The following is a 14,918-nucleotide window of genomic DNA, read 5'->3' on the forward strand; positions in this document are numbered from 1 at the left end:
ATTTAATATCTTGAGACAACAGATAGGGCCTTAGTTTGTGTGCCTTCTGTGAGACAACTGCCTTGTAATTGGACTTTAGTTCCTTTGTCTCAATGTGTAGCTCCAAGGGGAGAAGGAAAGAAATTGCAACATTGACACAGGATTGCTTTAAAAATAAATCCCAATTGTGGTTTAGTGACCTGCACTTTCCAATTTGGCAGCTGTAGCATCACAGAAAGCCCCACAGGTAACTCGAGATGGTGAGCACAGGTGGAGAAGGAACAGGCCTCTCGGGAGGGGGGGGTGGGGGATCGCCACGTCCCCACAGCATCCCATTGGGTCCACAGATTGACGGAGCGGGGAATCTGCATCAACCAGTTCGTGGAAGGTTCGATCTTTATTAGAGGTTTGTCCCTGCTAATTTTTATAAAATAATTAACAAAGGTTGTAAGTCACAAAAGTTTGGTCCAATTTCCGTGGTAAATTAAAACAAGATGAACATGAATGAAACATCGAGTGAGTGAGGGATCAGAACACCAAGTCCAATTTCTTGGGCAGAACGGGCAGATTTTTGGTTTATAACGCACAATCAGCTCTGGTTTTGAGACAGACATCAGTACTATATGAATTGGTAGGATCAGCCCAGATTACCACACAAATCTTACTGAGCTACAAAATCAGACTCTACAAAATGCAGATGCTGGCATATATCTTTTAAAACAAAATCTGTAATTTTTTAAAAAGTGACTCAAACCTTGTTGCAGACTTGAGTGAAGGCTGCATTGGCTCTTGGCCTTTGGCACGTGGACAACAAAGTTCCATTGAGGCTCATTGGATGGAGCATTATCTAACATAGTCATACTTATTTTCTAAAATAGAATTATTTTTAAAGAAATGTTGTCAAATTAACATATATGGATAGGTTTTCAATTTACATTTCTATTTAATTTGTGATATGTATATGATGTTGACCTGTTATTTGTTTTATTAGAAGACTTTGTATGTAGGAGTTGTTGTTAAACACAATAAAAATACTTAAAAAAGGCAGGTGGGAGTCATGGAACAATGGGGAATGCTCGTGTTGGAGCTTGCCACACTCATCGAACTGTGGCAGCAGTTCTGCTGTGACCTCAGACAGTTGTGGAAGGAGGTTTGCAAATAATGGGGGTATGTATCCGGGAGTTTGGTACATCGGAGCCAAGTTTACACCAATAAATGTTTTAAGGAAGCAAATATTCCGACAATGCTGGCAGTGATTTTAAACAAACCTGGATTGTCCAACCAGCTGCTTCCAGGTTTTATGGTTTGTCGAGTTTCCAACAGAGAATTGAGCAAGGCAGGGAGAAAGGGACACGAGAGGGAGGGGAAGAGAATCAAAGGAGAGGGATGAGGGCGTGGTAGGGAGTGGGGGGAGGGAGAGAGAGGAGGAGATGCAGAAAGGCAGAGAGAAGAGAAGGAACAAGAGGGAGGGGGAAGATGTGAGGAGTGCCTGGAGACTAAATAGCTCTTTGAGAAGTACCCAGGAGTTGAATTACAGTCGCTGTGTTTGTGAAAGATGTCAACGCTTCTGACAGCAGAGCTGAAGGGAGGGTCCAACAGGATTGCTTCCCTCAGAAGTGTCCACGTAAAGACTGAGATAACCCTGTAGCTATTGGGCAGCTGATAGCTTTTAGTGTATCAAATTCAGATTTATTGTCAGAGTACATCAATGACATTACATACAAACCTGAGATTCCTTTTTCCTGTGGGTGTGGCAGAATTACCACTAATTGAGAGTGCAAAAAAAAACTGTACAAGCGTAAAACATGTAAACAAAGAACTGTAAACATATAATAGATGTAAAGAAACTGTGCAATACAGAGAGAACAAAAGAAAATCAATAAAGTGCACAAGTAAGACTCCTTAAATGAGTCCCTGATTGAGTTTGTGGTTGAGGAGTCTGATGGTGGAGGGGTAGCGGCTGTTCCTGAACCTGGTGGGGTGAGTCTTGTGGCACCTATGCCTCTTTCCTAATAGCAGCAGTGAGAACAGAGCGTGTGGTGTGGATCCTTGATGATTGTTCTGCTCTCTGACGGCAGCGTTCCATGTAGATGTACTCAGTAGTGGGGAGGGTTTTGCCTGTGATATCCAAAGCTGTGTCCACTACCTTTTTGAGGGGCTTTATGTTCAGGTGTTTTCATACCAGACCCTGATGCAGCCAGTCAGCACATTTTCCACCACAACTCTGTAGAAATTTGCCAGGGCTTCTGATGTCATACCAAACCTACGCAAACTCCTGAGGAAGGAGATGTGCTGACGTCCTTTCTTCATGATGCCATTGGTGTGTTAGGTCCAGGAAAGATCCTCTGAGATACTAACCCCCCAAGAACTTAAATTTGCTCACCCTCTCCACTTCAGGATGTGTGGAATGGATAATGAGGAGTTGCTGCTCTGAGGAATGTTGAAGGTGGCCTGGGAGTTATTCCCCTGAAAGGTCAAGATTAATGTTGTATCGATTTGGACTTTCATTTTAAAGACTCTTTCTAATTATAGCTAACCAATCACCTATGCCCTCCTGCCATTTTATTGATGGCCAATGAGGTCTGGTGACATCTTTGGCATTAAGAGCTGAACAGATTGCTTTTGATTTTCTCTGAATGTACTTCAGATAAAACTTTATCTTATGCACTTAAATAATGTCTGAGCTTGGCTGTGTGACGTTCAGTCTCATGTTCAAAAACTGACAGTCCCCCAATGGTGGAGCGACGGAAAATCCAGACCCAAACATTATTTCACATTGCATTACATTTATTAAAATATTAGAATGTCAATGTAGACATACAGCACGATAATGGGCCCTTCCAGCTCACAAGCCCATGCCCCCCAATTATATCCAACTAACCTATAACCCTGTGCATTTTTTGAAAGGTGGGAGGAAAGTGGTGCACCCAGAAGAAACCCACACAGGTCATAGGGAAAACGTGCAAACTCCTTACAGACAGTGCTGGATTTGAACCTTGGTTGTTGGGGGTGTAATAGCATTGGACTAACCACTAAGCTAACCATGCCACTCCACATGTGTAAGGTAATCCAATTACAACCAAAAGAACAAATGTAAATGAAAAATGTGGATTGTGCAGGTTCCCAGAAAGTCAAAGTGCCTTCTTTGAGTGCACAGGTGAAGGTTGTCGAGCAAAACCATTTGTTACTTCTTGGGGTGACATAGTTTTAATGTAGACATACAGGCCCTACCGGCCCATGAGCCAGTGCCACCCAAATACCCTAATTAACCTACATACCTCATATGTTTTAAAGGGTGGGAGTAAGTTGGAGCACCCGGGGAAACCCATGCAGAACATGAGGAGAACGTATAAACTCCTTACAGATGGCACTGGATTCAAAGCCAGGTCGCTGGTGCTGTAATTCTTTTGTGCTAACCGTGCCTTCCACCATCAGTTGAAGTGAGGGCAAACTGCGTATCTAGATTATCAGGCCCAGAATTTTCTCTGGACTTTAGCAAATGCTACACTGATCAGTTCTTCATGTACATTTTCAAAACCATGCATCTAGCATATGTCACATAAATAATAACTTAAGGATAATATTGGACAAACACAAAGTGCAGATGCGGGAATTTTGAGCAAGCATTGGGAAGATGGAGGGACTGAGTGAGTCAGGTTGAATCCGTGGGGAGAAATGGACAGTTAACAGTTCAGCTTGAAACTCTTTTATCGGAATGAAAATGGAAGGGTGATTGCAACTTTACTATAGTTTTGCCTTAAAATATTCACAATGCATTTGTTCAAAGATTTTTTTAAGCATTCGATCGTGTGTCTGTGTGTGTGTGTGTGTGTGTGTGTGTGTGTGTGTGTGTGTGTGTGTGTGTGTGTGTGTGACAAACTGAGCCAACTTTTTTCTATTTCAAAATACCATATTAATATATATCTTGTTCAGTCCTTCTCAACCTTTTTCTTTCCACCTATATACCACCTTAAGTGTTCCCTTACTAAACACATGGCATCTTATACATATATACACATTTTTATGTGTTTATGTATGTATGTGTGTTTATATAATTATATATGTTTATATAAGTATGTATATGTGTGTATGCTTGTATTTCTATAAATACAGTATATGTGTGCGTATGTATATATTTTGTGTATCTAAATTCACCCCTCTCTCTCTCTCTCTCTCTCTCTCTCTCCCTCTCTCTCTCCTCACCATCCCCCCCCTCCCCCCAACTCCCAGTTCCTGACTTGCGTCCATCTGGACATGAGACAAATTAAAAAAAAAATGTATAAGGAAAAAATATATAGAATTTACGCATTTTACATAAAAGCTAAAATGTGCGTACTTACTTTGTTAGTCAGCATCCTGGGTTTGTTAAGCTGGGTGCGGCCATCTTGATTCGTGTGCATGTACGCGAGCCTTCGTTTGGCCTATGCCAGTGGGTTCACGTATTGGAGTTCAGTTGGAGCATGCAACGAGTGTTAAAGGTGCAAATTCAATATCATTGGGGCGCTTAACTCTTGTACATGCGTCAACCAAACTCCAATATGCAAACCCACCGCGTAACACCAACCGAAGACTCACGCATGTGCACAGGAATCAAGATGGCTGAGCCCAGCCTATGGACACTGGGACGCCAACTAACAACGCAAGTTTGGACTAGAATGTGGTAAGAATCGCCATGGTTGATCAACAAATTCAGGAAGCTTTAAGTTGTTATCGTCAAATCTACAATGAAAAAAAGATGTGATTAAAAAGTTTGCTTTAAGACTTCAGTACTCCATGCACACGGGCACAATTCTAGACCAATCCTTCGGTCCCAATTACAATCAAGTCTGGGAGGGCCTGTATGTGTGTATATATATATATATATATATGCAGCAAGACCTGCTGAGTTTTTCCCCAGTATTTCTGTGTTTTTATAACATTTGTAGTAAAATCTGAGTCTACAGATTCTATGATTGTATTAAAAACTCAGAAATACTGGAAAAATAATCTCAGTATGTCTCACGGCCTCCATAGGAGGCAATGATAAATAACCAATGGTTTGGGCCTCAGCCTTTATTGAAGGTTATATTATCTTTACCTTCTTTGGACACTGCGATACCTACTGAGTTCCTATAAAATTTCAAAAACAAAATTCAGTTTATTTGGTGAACTGAATCCAAAAGATCTTTGAGAGAGAGCAAGAGAGAGAGCACAAAATTCGAAGTTGTCTTGTGTTGCTTGCAGAGAGAAGAACCACTGGCTTGGTCCAGATCCTTCTGGCTGCCTTTGGAATGTTCATCCCTATTTGAAATCCCAACATTCTAAACTGTTCTCCAGACCATGACTCGTGCTCTGGGCCACCTTCCACTCCACAGCACACCCCAGTGATGGTTTGTCGTCCAAGTCCAGAAATTTTAGATCATTTTCTGCACATGCTCAGTCTGTCCCTCACTCTCTCAGCAGTTCACCTTCACCTTGGCTCTCTCAGGCAAACTGTCACTTTTTAACATCAAACCACACAACACATAGGCCAATACACAGCATAGAACTCTGTAACAGTATATCATGTTCATATATATTCGTGTTGTTACAATATTGTTGGAAGACTACACAGAGTCTGGAAAAACAACCACCTGAAGAAACACACAAAGATTAGTGTATACAGAGCCATTGTCATACCCACACTCCTGTTCGGCTCCGAATCATGGGTCCTCTACCGGCATCACCCAAGGCTCCTAGAACGCTTCCACCAGCGTTGTCTCCGCTCCATCCTCAACATTCATTGGAGCGACTTCATCACCAACATCGAAGTACTCGAGATGGCAAAGGCCGACAGCATCGAATCCACGCTGCTAAAGATCCAACTGCGCTGTGTAGGTCACGTCTCCAGAATGGAGGACCATCGCCTTCCCAAGATCGTGTTATATGGCGAGCTCTGCACTGGCCACTGAGACAGAGGTGCACCAAAGAAGAGGTACAAGGACTGCCTAAAGAAATCTCTTGGTGCCTGCCACATTGACCACCGCCAGTGGGCTGATATCGCAGCAACCTCCTTTGAAAAAGACCGCAGAGCCCACCTGTGATAGTACAGATCTATCACCAATGTACATAGTGTATATAGTTACTGTACCTAGACTGTGCTTACAGCGATTGGCTGAGAGCTAAGCCACACCTATTGTCTGGGCCTTAAAGGGTTGTGTCCCTAGCCAGGTCGGATCATTCCGGACTGGTCGGCCACCCCCGGGGCCGACGCTGCCGCCGCCGCTGCTGCCGCCGCCACAGACACGCCCGGGGCCGATGCTACCGCCGCCGCTGCTGCCGCCGCCACAGACACGCCCGGGGCCGACGCTACTGCCGCCGCTGCTGCCGCCGCCACAGACACGACCGGGGCCGACGCTACCACCCCCGCTGCTGCCGCCGCCACAGACACGCCCGGGGCCGACGCTACCGCTGCTGCCGCCGCCACAGACACGCCCGGGACCGACGCTACCGCCGCTGCTGCCGCCGCCACAGCCACCCCCGGGGCCGCTGCTACCGCCGCCACAGCCACCCCCGCGGCCAACCTGGTGCTCACCCTAGCGTCCATCTCCGACGACCGCCAGGGCTCGACCGCTTCGACCAACCGTAATACCTACATCCTTACAGCCATCGACGAGTACTCCCGCTTCCCATTCGCTGTGGCCTGCCCAGACACCACTGCCACCTCAGTGATACAGGCCCTTCACAGTATTTTCACCATCTTCGGGTACCCCAATTCCATCCACAGTGATAGGGGGTCCTCATTCATGAGTGCAGAGCTGCAACAGTACCTTCTGGAGTGTGGTATTGCTTCAAGCAGGACCACGAGCTATAACCCACGCGGTAATGGCCAGGTCGAGAGCGAGAATGCCACCATATGGAGAGCGGTTACACTGGCTCTCCGGTCTAAAGGTCTCCCCACCTCTCACTTGCAGGAGGTTCTCACTAGTGCCTTACACTCCATCTGCTCCCTCCTATGTACTGCAGCAAATGCCACCCCCCACGAAAGGATGTTCCTTTTCCCGAGGAAATCCGAATCGGGAACCACTGTACCGGCATGGCTCACCGTCCCTGGCCCCGTCCTTTTGCGACGCCACGTCCGGCACTCAAAGAACGACCCCTTGGTCGACCGAGTGACTCTACTCCACGCGAACCCACATTACGCCTACGTGGAGTTCCCAGACGGGCGGGAGGACACTGTTTCGGTGCGGGACCTAGCTCAGGACAGTAGACCCAGCAAACCCCCCAACTCCTTATTCTCCAGGCCCCTTGCCGCAACAGAAGGACCAACAGTACCCCAATGACCAGGGCCACCCTGCCGACAACACGACTGGGGAATTGAGCGACAGAGCAGTCGCACCCGACGAGCCCGCTGGCGACACCACTCCAGCGACCCCAATCCCGGCACCACGGCGGTCACGCCGGATGGTCAGAACCCCTGACTGCTACAGTCCTTGACCTACCCCTTCCTTTCATTCTCTCCCTCGTTTTTGTTTTTTTTTTCCCAGGGTCAGTTCTCCAAGAAGGGGTGAATGTGATAGTACAGATCTATCACCAATGTACATAGTGTATATAGTTACTGTATCTAGACTGTGCTTACAGCGATTGGCTGAGAGCTAAGCCACACCTATTGTCTGGGCCTTAAAGGGTTGTGTCCCTAGCCAGGTCGGATCATTCCGGACTGGTCGGCCACCTGTGAAGAGCTCCGGTCTTTTGCTAATAAAAGCCTTGGTTTGGATCAACAAGTCTTTGGTTCTTTCGACGAGCTCTACACCACCTCACTGACAAAAGACAAAGGAGGAAAAACCCAACACCCAACCCCAACCAACCAATTTTCCCCTGCAACCGCTGCAACCGTGTCTGCCTGTCCCGCATCGGACTTGTCAGCCACCAACGAGCCTGCAGCAGACGTGGACATACCCCTCCATAAATCTTTGTCCGCGAAGCCAAGCCAAAGAAAAGAAGATATAAATAAAGGAAAACAATGCAAAGTCTTTTTCACATTTATAGTCTCATATTCGATTGAACATTGTATATTGTAGTTTTGACCACTTACAAGTACCATTCTCTCTTCCCCACTTCAGAATCTCTCCCTCTTCTTTCACACCAGTCTCAACTGCTCGGTCTGGTAGTAGAAGGATTGTAGATCATGGTCCTTTCCCCACCGAGATCTTACTAATTATCCTTTGTTGCTTCTGATCTGGATACCTGAAGGACCATTTTAGGTTTAACCTAACTGGTGGATCAGGAGTCACACAGAGGTCAGACCTGGTTAGGATGGCTAATTTTTACCCCTCGAGGCCATTAGCGAAAGAAATGAGTTTACCACCATCTGCTGCTTTTCTCATCACCGTTATTTATGCAAGCTATCAATTCCAAATTTATTTAATTACTTGAATTTAAATTTTCCTGCTTCAATGTGGGATTTGAACATCTCTTCAAATTAAAACTCCGGACCTCTCTCCCTGGATGTAATTGCCTATATTTAAATGCTCCTTTTAAAGTAATCCCGATTTAAAAGTACAATCCTTATTATTTTTTCAAAGCACTCTAAACTAATTGGGCAACTTAAGCAAAAGAGATTATAATTTGTTTATTTTAAAGTCATTTAAAGCAGCTTTGATGTGAGAGGATTTGCTTCATTCTGATCAATTACTACTAATGGGGTTCCTTAAATAATAATTGGATCACGTCAAGCTTTCTGCACAGAAAACTCGGGTGTTTCACATTGCACTAGTTGGTCAAAAAGCTACACACACCATCCCAAAATAAAAAAAGTTCTTAAGGCAAAAGCTTGGACGATAAGGATGGATGAGACCTGATGAGGTAAATGCAGGGAAATTACATTTAGAAAATCTTGAATCCAAAATGTTCACAGTAATTCACCAAAATAAAGCTCGAGTTTGAGTTTACTTGTATTATATCTGGTTCGGTCAGAAGGGTTATTCCATGAGCAATCTTAGCAGGTCAACTGTAACATTCATTCAGCCATATAAAACAGAAAGGCAAGAGGACAATTACAGAGTGTAGTGTTACAGAGAACGAGAGATCAATTAGAACCAAGCAAAGACTGTTGCGGGTTTCATTCAGGAGCCTGCCAGCTGCAGGGAGGCAACTGCCTATTGGTGCGCGCTTTCACATGATGTGAAGTGTCCAAGTGCTGATGTGTTTTGAAGTTATTGTGATCAATGTGGTGTGCTGGTCGCCCCGGTCAGAGTCTTTTTCTGTAAACTTGGGGGAGAGGAGTTCATTATAATGTTATTGTTTGTCTATCGGGCGGCTCCTTGGGGGAGGAGGAACCTGCAGATACAGCAATGGCTAAATGTTTTCAAAGAATGTGAATGAAAATAAAGTGAAATGCTTTAAGTTTTATATATTCATGCAAGTGTAAGTATAGTGCTTTTGTCTTTTCACCAGTTTATTCTTAATGCAGGTGTATAGTTATGCATTGTAGGAGTAAGTCTCAAACAATTGGAAAATAGACTTATCTGGCATCTATTAATGCCCATAGGTGCCAGACACCAGGGGTTTTAATGTATTCTGTACTTTCTCAGATGAATGATAAAGGAAGTGGAAAGACTAGTCTACATGTGAAGAAAGTTGTTTTCTTTTTTTTAAAATTTAGTCATGCAGCACAGTTACAGACTCGTCTGGCCCACGAACCTGCAAAACCCTAATATACCCATGTGACCCATTAAACTACCAATCCTGCATGTCTTTGGAACGTGGGAGGACACCAGAGCGCCCGGAGGAAACCCAGATAGGCACGAGGAGAGTTACGGGCAGGACTGGATTCGAACCCTGTAATAACTGGAATCTGTTTGGTTTCAGGGGGATAATTTCAACATGTAGCCACTGTAAATCCAAGCACTTGTCTGTGACGCTCAGAGAGATCCATGCCCAGGGGATTAACATTGGACTTTCAATCAGGGGTGGTGATCATTCTTTAGTTTGTTCCGCTCTACAAGATTTTATGACCTTTTGGGAATTAAATTAATTAAATGGCACTCTCACCATGCAGAAAGAGAGTGGAAGCTTCGTTTCATGGTGTTTCCAGGGCTACTTAGAATTTTGCACAAGTAAATAGTCTGTCGTCTTGGTAACTCAGAACAAGGTAGGAAACACAGCTATAGGTCAGTTCTTGAACTTAATAATGAAGGTGGAGCTAATTCAGGCAAACCTATCCTCATTTTTTGGATGATTACCAGACGATACTGATCTTTTAAATGTGAATAAAGCTCTCCACTGCTCCACAGAACAACTATTAGGTGAGAATTGACAACTTGCTCTTCTGATCGCTTTGAACGTTAACTCATTTGCTTATTAAGTATCTACAATGGAAGGCAATGCCTTTTTGCTTATATATGTAAGGTCTGATGTTAACATTTCTTTTTACCTTAATTTATCTCTCAGCATTTAAGTGGAGCTTTGTAGAAGATGGTAAAGATGCTACACCATAGAATATTCATTTACTTGGAAGCTATCAAACTTTTATTAAATTGGATCAAATTAAAATACTTCCTTGTATTAATGTGGATCTTTTCCAAACCAGTAGGAGAGTTTTACATCAATTTATCTTTCACTATGCTGTTGAAGAAAATATCCTTCAAAAGTAATTTGCTCTCTCGGATTACTGCCCTGATTCCTGAACCAAATGATTTCTCCAAAGTATAAAGATTATAAGAAGAAATTAATTTTATTTTTCCCAATAAGTTCACAGTAGTTGGTACTTTGGGTAAAATTAACATCATTTATATCATAGTAATGACCCCTGGAGTATTTAATTGGTAAAATATTATCAAAGATTGCAACAGGTACTCGAGAACGGCCCTGACAGAAGCATAGAATGCTACAGCACAGAAACCAGGCCTTGTAGTCTGCCAAACTATTATCCTAGCTCATCCCACTGACCTGCACCCAGTCCTGAGCACCTCTCCCCATCCATGTCCAAATATTTCTGTTAAAACTGAGCCCGCTGGTAGCTCGTTCCACACTCTCACCTCTCTCTCTCTCTCTCTCTCTCTCTCTCTGAAGAATTTCCACCTAATGTTCCCAGTAAACATTGCCCCTTTCACCCTTAATCCATGTCCTCTGGTTTGTATCGTCAACCACCACTCCTCATGCCACTTTCCCATGCAACTGCAGGAGATGAAATTGTTGTCCTTTCATTAATCTTCCCACTATCCACGAAGTAATTTCATAAGAAAAAACTTTGTCAATTGATAAAGTAGGCATAACCAAAACAGTTCTTCTTCAAACTTGAGATTTTCCACGTTAAAGAAGAGCACAATACTTACTATTTCTCAATGGGGGCCCTATGACCTCTTCCCCCTGCACCCCACCCCCAGGCCACAGCACATTTAAGTAAACGCCTGGTTTTATTTTCACCTCATTAATATTTTAAAAGTTTTCTTTTGTGTAGCCAGTAGGAGCAAATTGTGGAAGAACCCAAAACTTGACTGCTTCACAGGGAAGGGGCCCATAAAACTTTGCACAGAGTGCTGGGGGGGGTGGGGGGGGGGTGTAGGGGGGGGGGGGTGCCATAGCCAAAAAAAAAGGTTGAGAATGGCTGCTTTAGAAATGCAATTTTTCTCCAAAAGAGTTAAAAACAGAATCTTGAAGTGGAACAGCACACAGAACTGCGGGAAAAACTCAGCAGGCAGGCCTCGCAGCATCCAGGGAAGGCAATAGGCCAGTGGTTTCAACCTTTTTCTTTCCACTCTTAAGTAAGCCCTTTGTCATAGGTGCTCTGTGATCAGTAAGGGATTACTTAAGGTGGTATGAGAGTGGGGCAAAAAAAGTTTGAAAACCACTGTTTTAGTCGTACCTAATTGACGTTATGTGCACAGTTTCATAACTCCAAAGGAAATGAGCCAATAGCAATTTTCTCCAGCAAAATATTTCAGTAACAATTGGGTCTAGAGCAGTGGTTCTCCATTATTTTTCCAAATTCACATGCCACCTTAAGCAATCCCTTACCAATCACAAAGCAGCCAAGGTGGTAAGTGAGTGGAAAGAAAAAGTTTGAAAACGACTGCAATAGGCAGTTGACGTTTCGGGCATGAATCTTGACTTCTTCAGGAACACCAAAATCAGACAAAGGCCCAAATAAGAAGCTGGTGGGGGAACGGGGGAGGATGGAGGCGCACAGGTGATAAATGAATCCAGGAAGAATGGAAAGGAACAAGTTTGGGGGGGGGGAGGGGGAGCAGAGGGCTGAGAAAGATGCTCTGTAATAGGAGAAATGAGGAGAAGGGGTGGTGATTGGCAGGGGAAGGGGAGGGATGTGGGAAAGCTAGGAGAGGGGAGAAAACTGAGGGAGGGCTATACCAGAAATTGGAAGTTGATATCGATGATATCTGAGTGGAGACAGAATATGACGTTTTGTTCCTCTTATTTAGCTGTAGCCTAAACCTAGTAGTACATGAGGCTGTGGACAGACAGGTGAATGTTGGAAAAGAATCATGGTGTGCTATTGAAATAACGCATAGATTAAAGCATACGATATCTGTGCTGGATATCTCAACATGGATAGTGCTTTAATGGGTTAGCTATGTACCTTCTTTGTAAATTCTGGGTGAGTCTGTATACCAAGTGATACAATCGGCAGGTGTATGTGAAGAGGGTTCTGGCTTGGAGCCAATTCCTCCTCGAGAATGAGCAGGTATAAAATTGCATTTTAGGCACAACACTGGTCAACATAAAAACATAGTGCCTGAGAAACTCAGCAGGTCAAACAGTGTACTTTATATAGCAAATATTAAGATGCATAACCAACGTTTTGGGCTTGAGCCCTTCATCGGAGTATGAGCAAAATGTAGTCAGGCGCCCGGCTCTGTCGACAAAATAGCGGGGATTTCCCAGTGATGACCCATTTCAGTTTTCATCCCCATTGCTGTGTCCATGGTCTCATGCACTGCCAGACTGAGAGCACCCACAAATTGGCGGAACAACTCATATTTCAAGTAAAACACAAAAATCCGCAGACACCGGGGTTGAAGTAAAAACACAATGCTGGAGAAACTCAGCAGGTCAGTGTCCTTTCAAGAGCAAAGGTAAAAATATCTAACTGACATTAAGGGCTTGAGCTCTTCATCAAGGTGTGGAAAAATGTTGGCAAGCAGCCAACCATTTCATTTCTGTGTCACACTCCCATATTCACATGTCTGTCCATGGCCTCTTGTACTATCCCACCAAGACCATCCAAAAATTGGACAAACAACACTGATTAGCTAGGTGGTATTAATGTGAACTTTTCCGGTTTCTCCTAACCTGCTCCCCCTTAACCATTCCCTTCCCCTTCCAGCTCTCCTCCCCCTTCCTTCTCTTTTCACCCAGCCATCCCTCCTTCCCTTACTTGATGCTGTCTCCTCCCTCCCTTCTCTACGTATTACTTCCTGCCTTGGTGACGATGCCTGTCCCTAATCCTTTCATTTGGACGCCTGCCAACATTTTTTTATGCCTTGATAAAGACCTCAACCTCGAAACATTGGTTATGTATTTTTTTTTTTACTTTTGCTATATATAGGACACTATTTGACCTGCTGAGTTTCTGCAGCATTGTGTTTTTACCTCTTTCCATCTCCAACTGGATGTCATTAACATAGACTTCTCTGTTTCCTGTTCTCTCTCCCTCCCTCCCTCCCAGCTCTGCATTCACAGATCCATCCAATCCCCCTTCCCCCAATCAATTCTCACCTTTCCTCCTGTCCACCCATCTATGCCCAATTATCACCCTTTGATTTTGGTCCCCCCTGCTCCTCATCCTTTTAATTCAGACACTTGCCTACTTTTCACTCATTCATGAGGTAGAGCTCAGCCCTGAAACGTCAGTAATGTATCTCTATTTCCTATGGACATTGTAACACTGGCCGAGTTCCTCCAGCATTTCTGTATTATTACTGCAATCACAGCAACTGCAGGCTTTCATGTTTCACTAGATTGATACATATTCACAGTTGCAGTTAGTTTTTAAAGAGTTTCATAGTGGAGGCAGATCTTTTGGTGGTCCCAGGGTAGTTCATGGTTGGGGTAGATTGCTGAGGTACAAGCCTCTGATAGCTTTTCGATAAAAATTGTTCTTGAGGTGTTGGACTTCGTTTCTGAACCTTTTGCCTGAAGGTAGATGTGAGAAGGCATTGTGACAGAGTGATGGGACTCATTCATGGTCTTGGCTGCCTTCTGGAGATCTTCAGTGGACAAGATGCTGGCGAATGCAGTGAGAACTTCCTGAGCTGCCATGAATTGATGTTGCTCTTTCATTGCTAAGACCTGTCTGACCCCTTCGCAAACCGTCAATCCTCATCCCTTAAGTCCTGCCAAACACAGTGACTTTGACACCCACCCATCCACCATCCACAACTGCAGAACTTGGGGTCAATGCATCAGGCCACGATTTCTCCATTCAATCCCAGGATGTCTGGATTGCAGGCAAGGGCAGAATTTATAGCTCTCTCCGAATTGCCCCTGAACTGAGTACATTCTTTTCAAAATCAAACATGTTTTCCCAGGTCTGGAGTCACACCTAGATCAAACTGGATAAGAACAGCAACTCTGCAATTTTCCTACGTGTGTTAATATCAATCTTCTTGCTCTTTAATCTGTGACTTTGTAATTAACTAAAGCCAAATGTCAAACTGGGATGATGAGATTTTACAAAATACCTCTTCAGCTGCAACAAGTAAGAATTTCGATGCATGTGTATGTTGTTCTCTGTGTTTGACAATATATGCATTATCATTTTTATTCATGTCTTCTGCTCAATAGTCCAGATCACAGATATACAACTGCACTCCCTTTGACTCCACACTGTTCCTGCCAGAGATCAGTTCCCACAGCATGTTGTTTGGGAGTGTTGTAGCTGTATAATGTTTGTTGTTTTTCGAAGCCAGGCTGAAAATTAGATATTGACCTGAAAGATAATCAGATTAAGATTCAAGATT

At 44.0% G+C, this 14,918-nt stretch overlaps 1 protein-coding gene and 1 long non-coding RNA gene across 8 annotated transcripts in view; one reads left to right on the forward strand and one right to left on the reverse strand.

Moving 5' to 3' along the window:
* Positions 1 to 14,918, forward strand: part of LOC138741297 (polycomb protein SCMH1-like) — a 154,697-nt gene that overhangs the window by 121,576 nt on the left and 18,203 nt on the right. The window lies entirely within an intron of this gene.
* Positions 14,546 to 14,918, reverse strand: part of LOC138741301 (uncharacterized) — a 33,809-nt gene continuing 33,436 nt past the window's right edge. The window contains exon 3 of the long non-coding RNA XR_011343442.1: positions 14,546 to 14,887. This is a non-coding gene — a long non-coding RNA (uncharacterized lncRNA). The remainder of the gene's footprint in view (positions 14,888 to 14,918) is intronic.

This window comes from Narcine bancroftii, chromosome 8 (genome assembly GCF_036971445.1).
Source record: "Narcine bancroftii isolate sNarBan1 chromosome 8, sNarBan1.hap1, whole genome shotgun sequence".
NCBI classification, from domain to species: Eukaryota; Metazoa; Chordata; class Chondrichthyes; order Torpediniformes; family Narcinidae; genus Narcine; species Narcine bancroftii.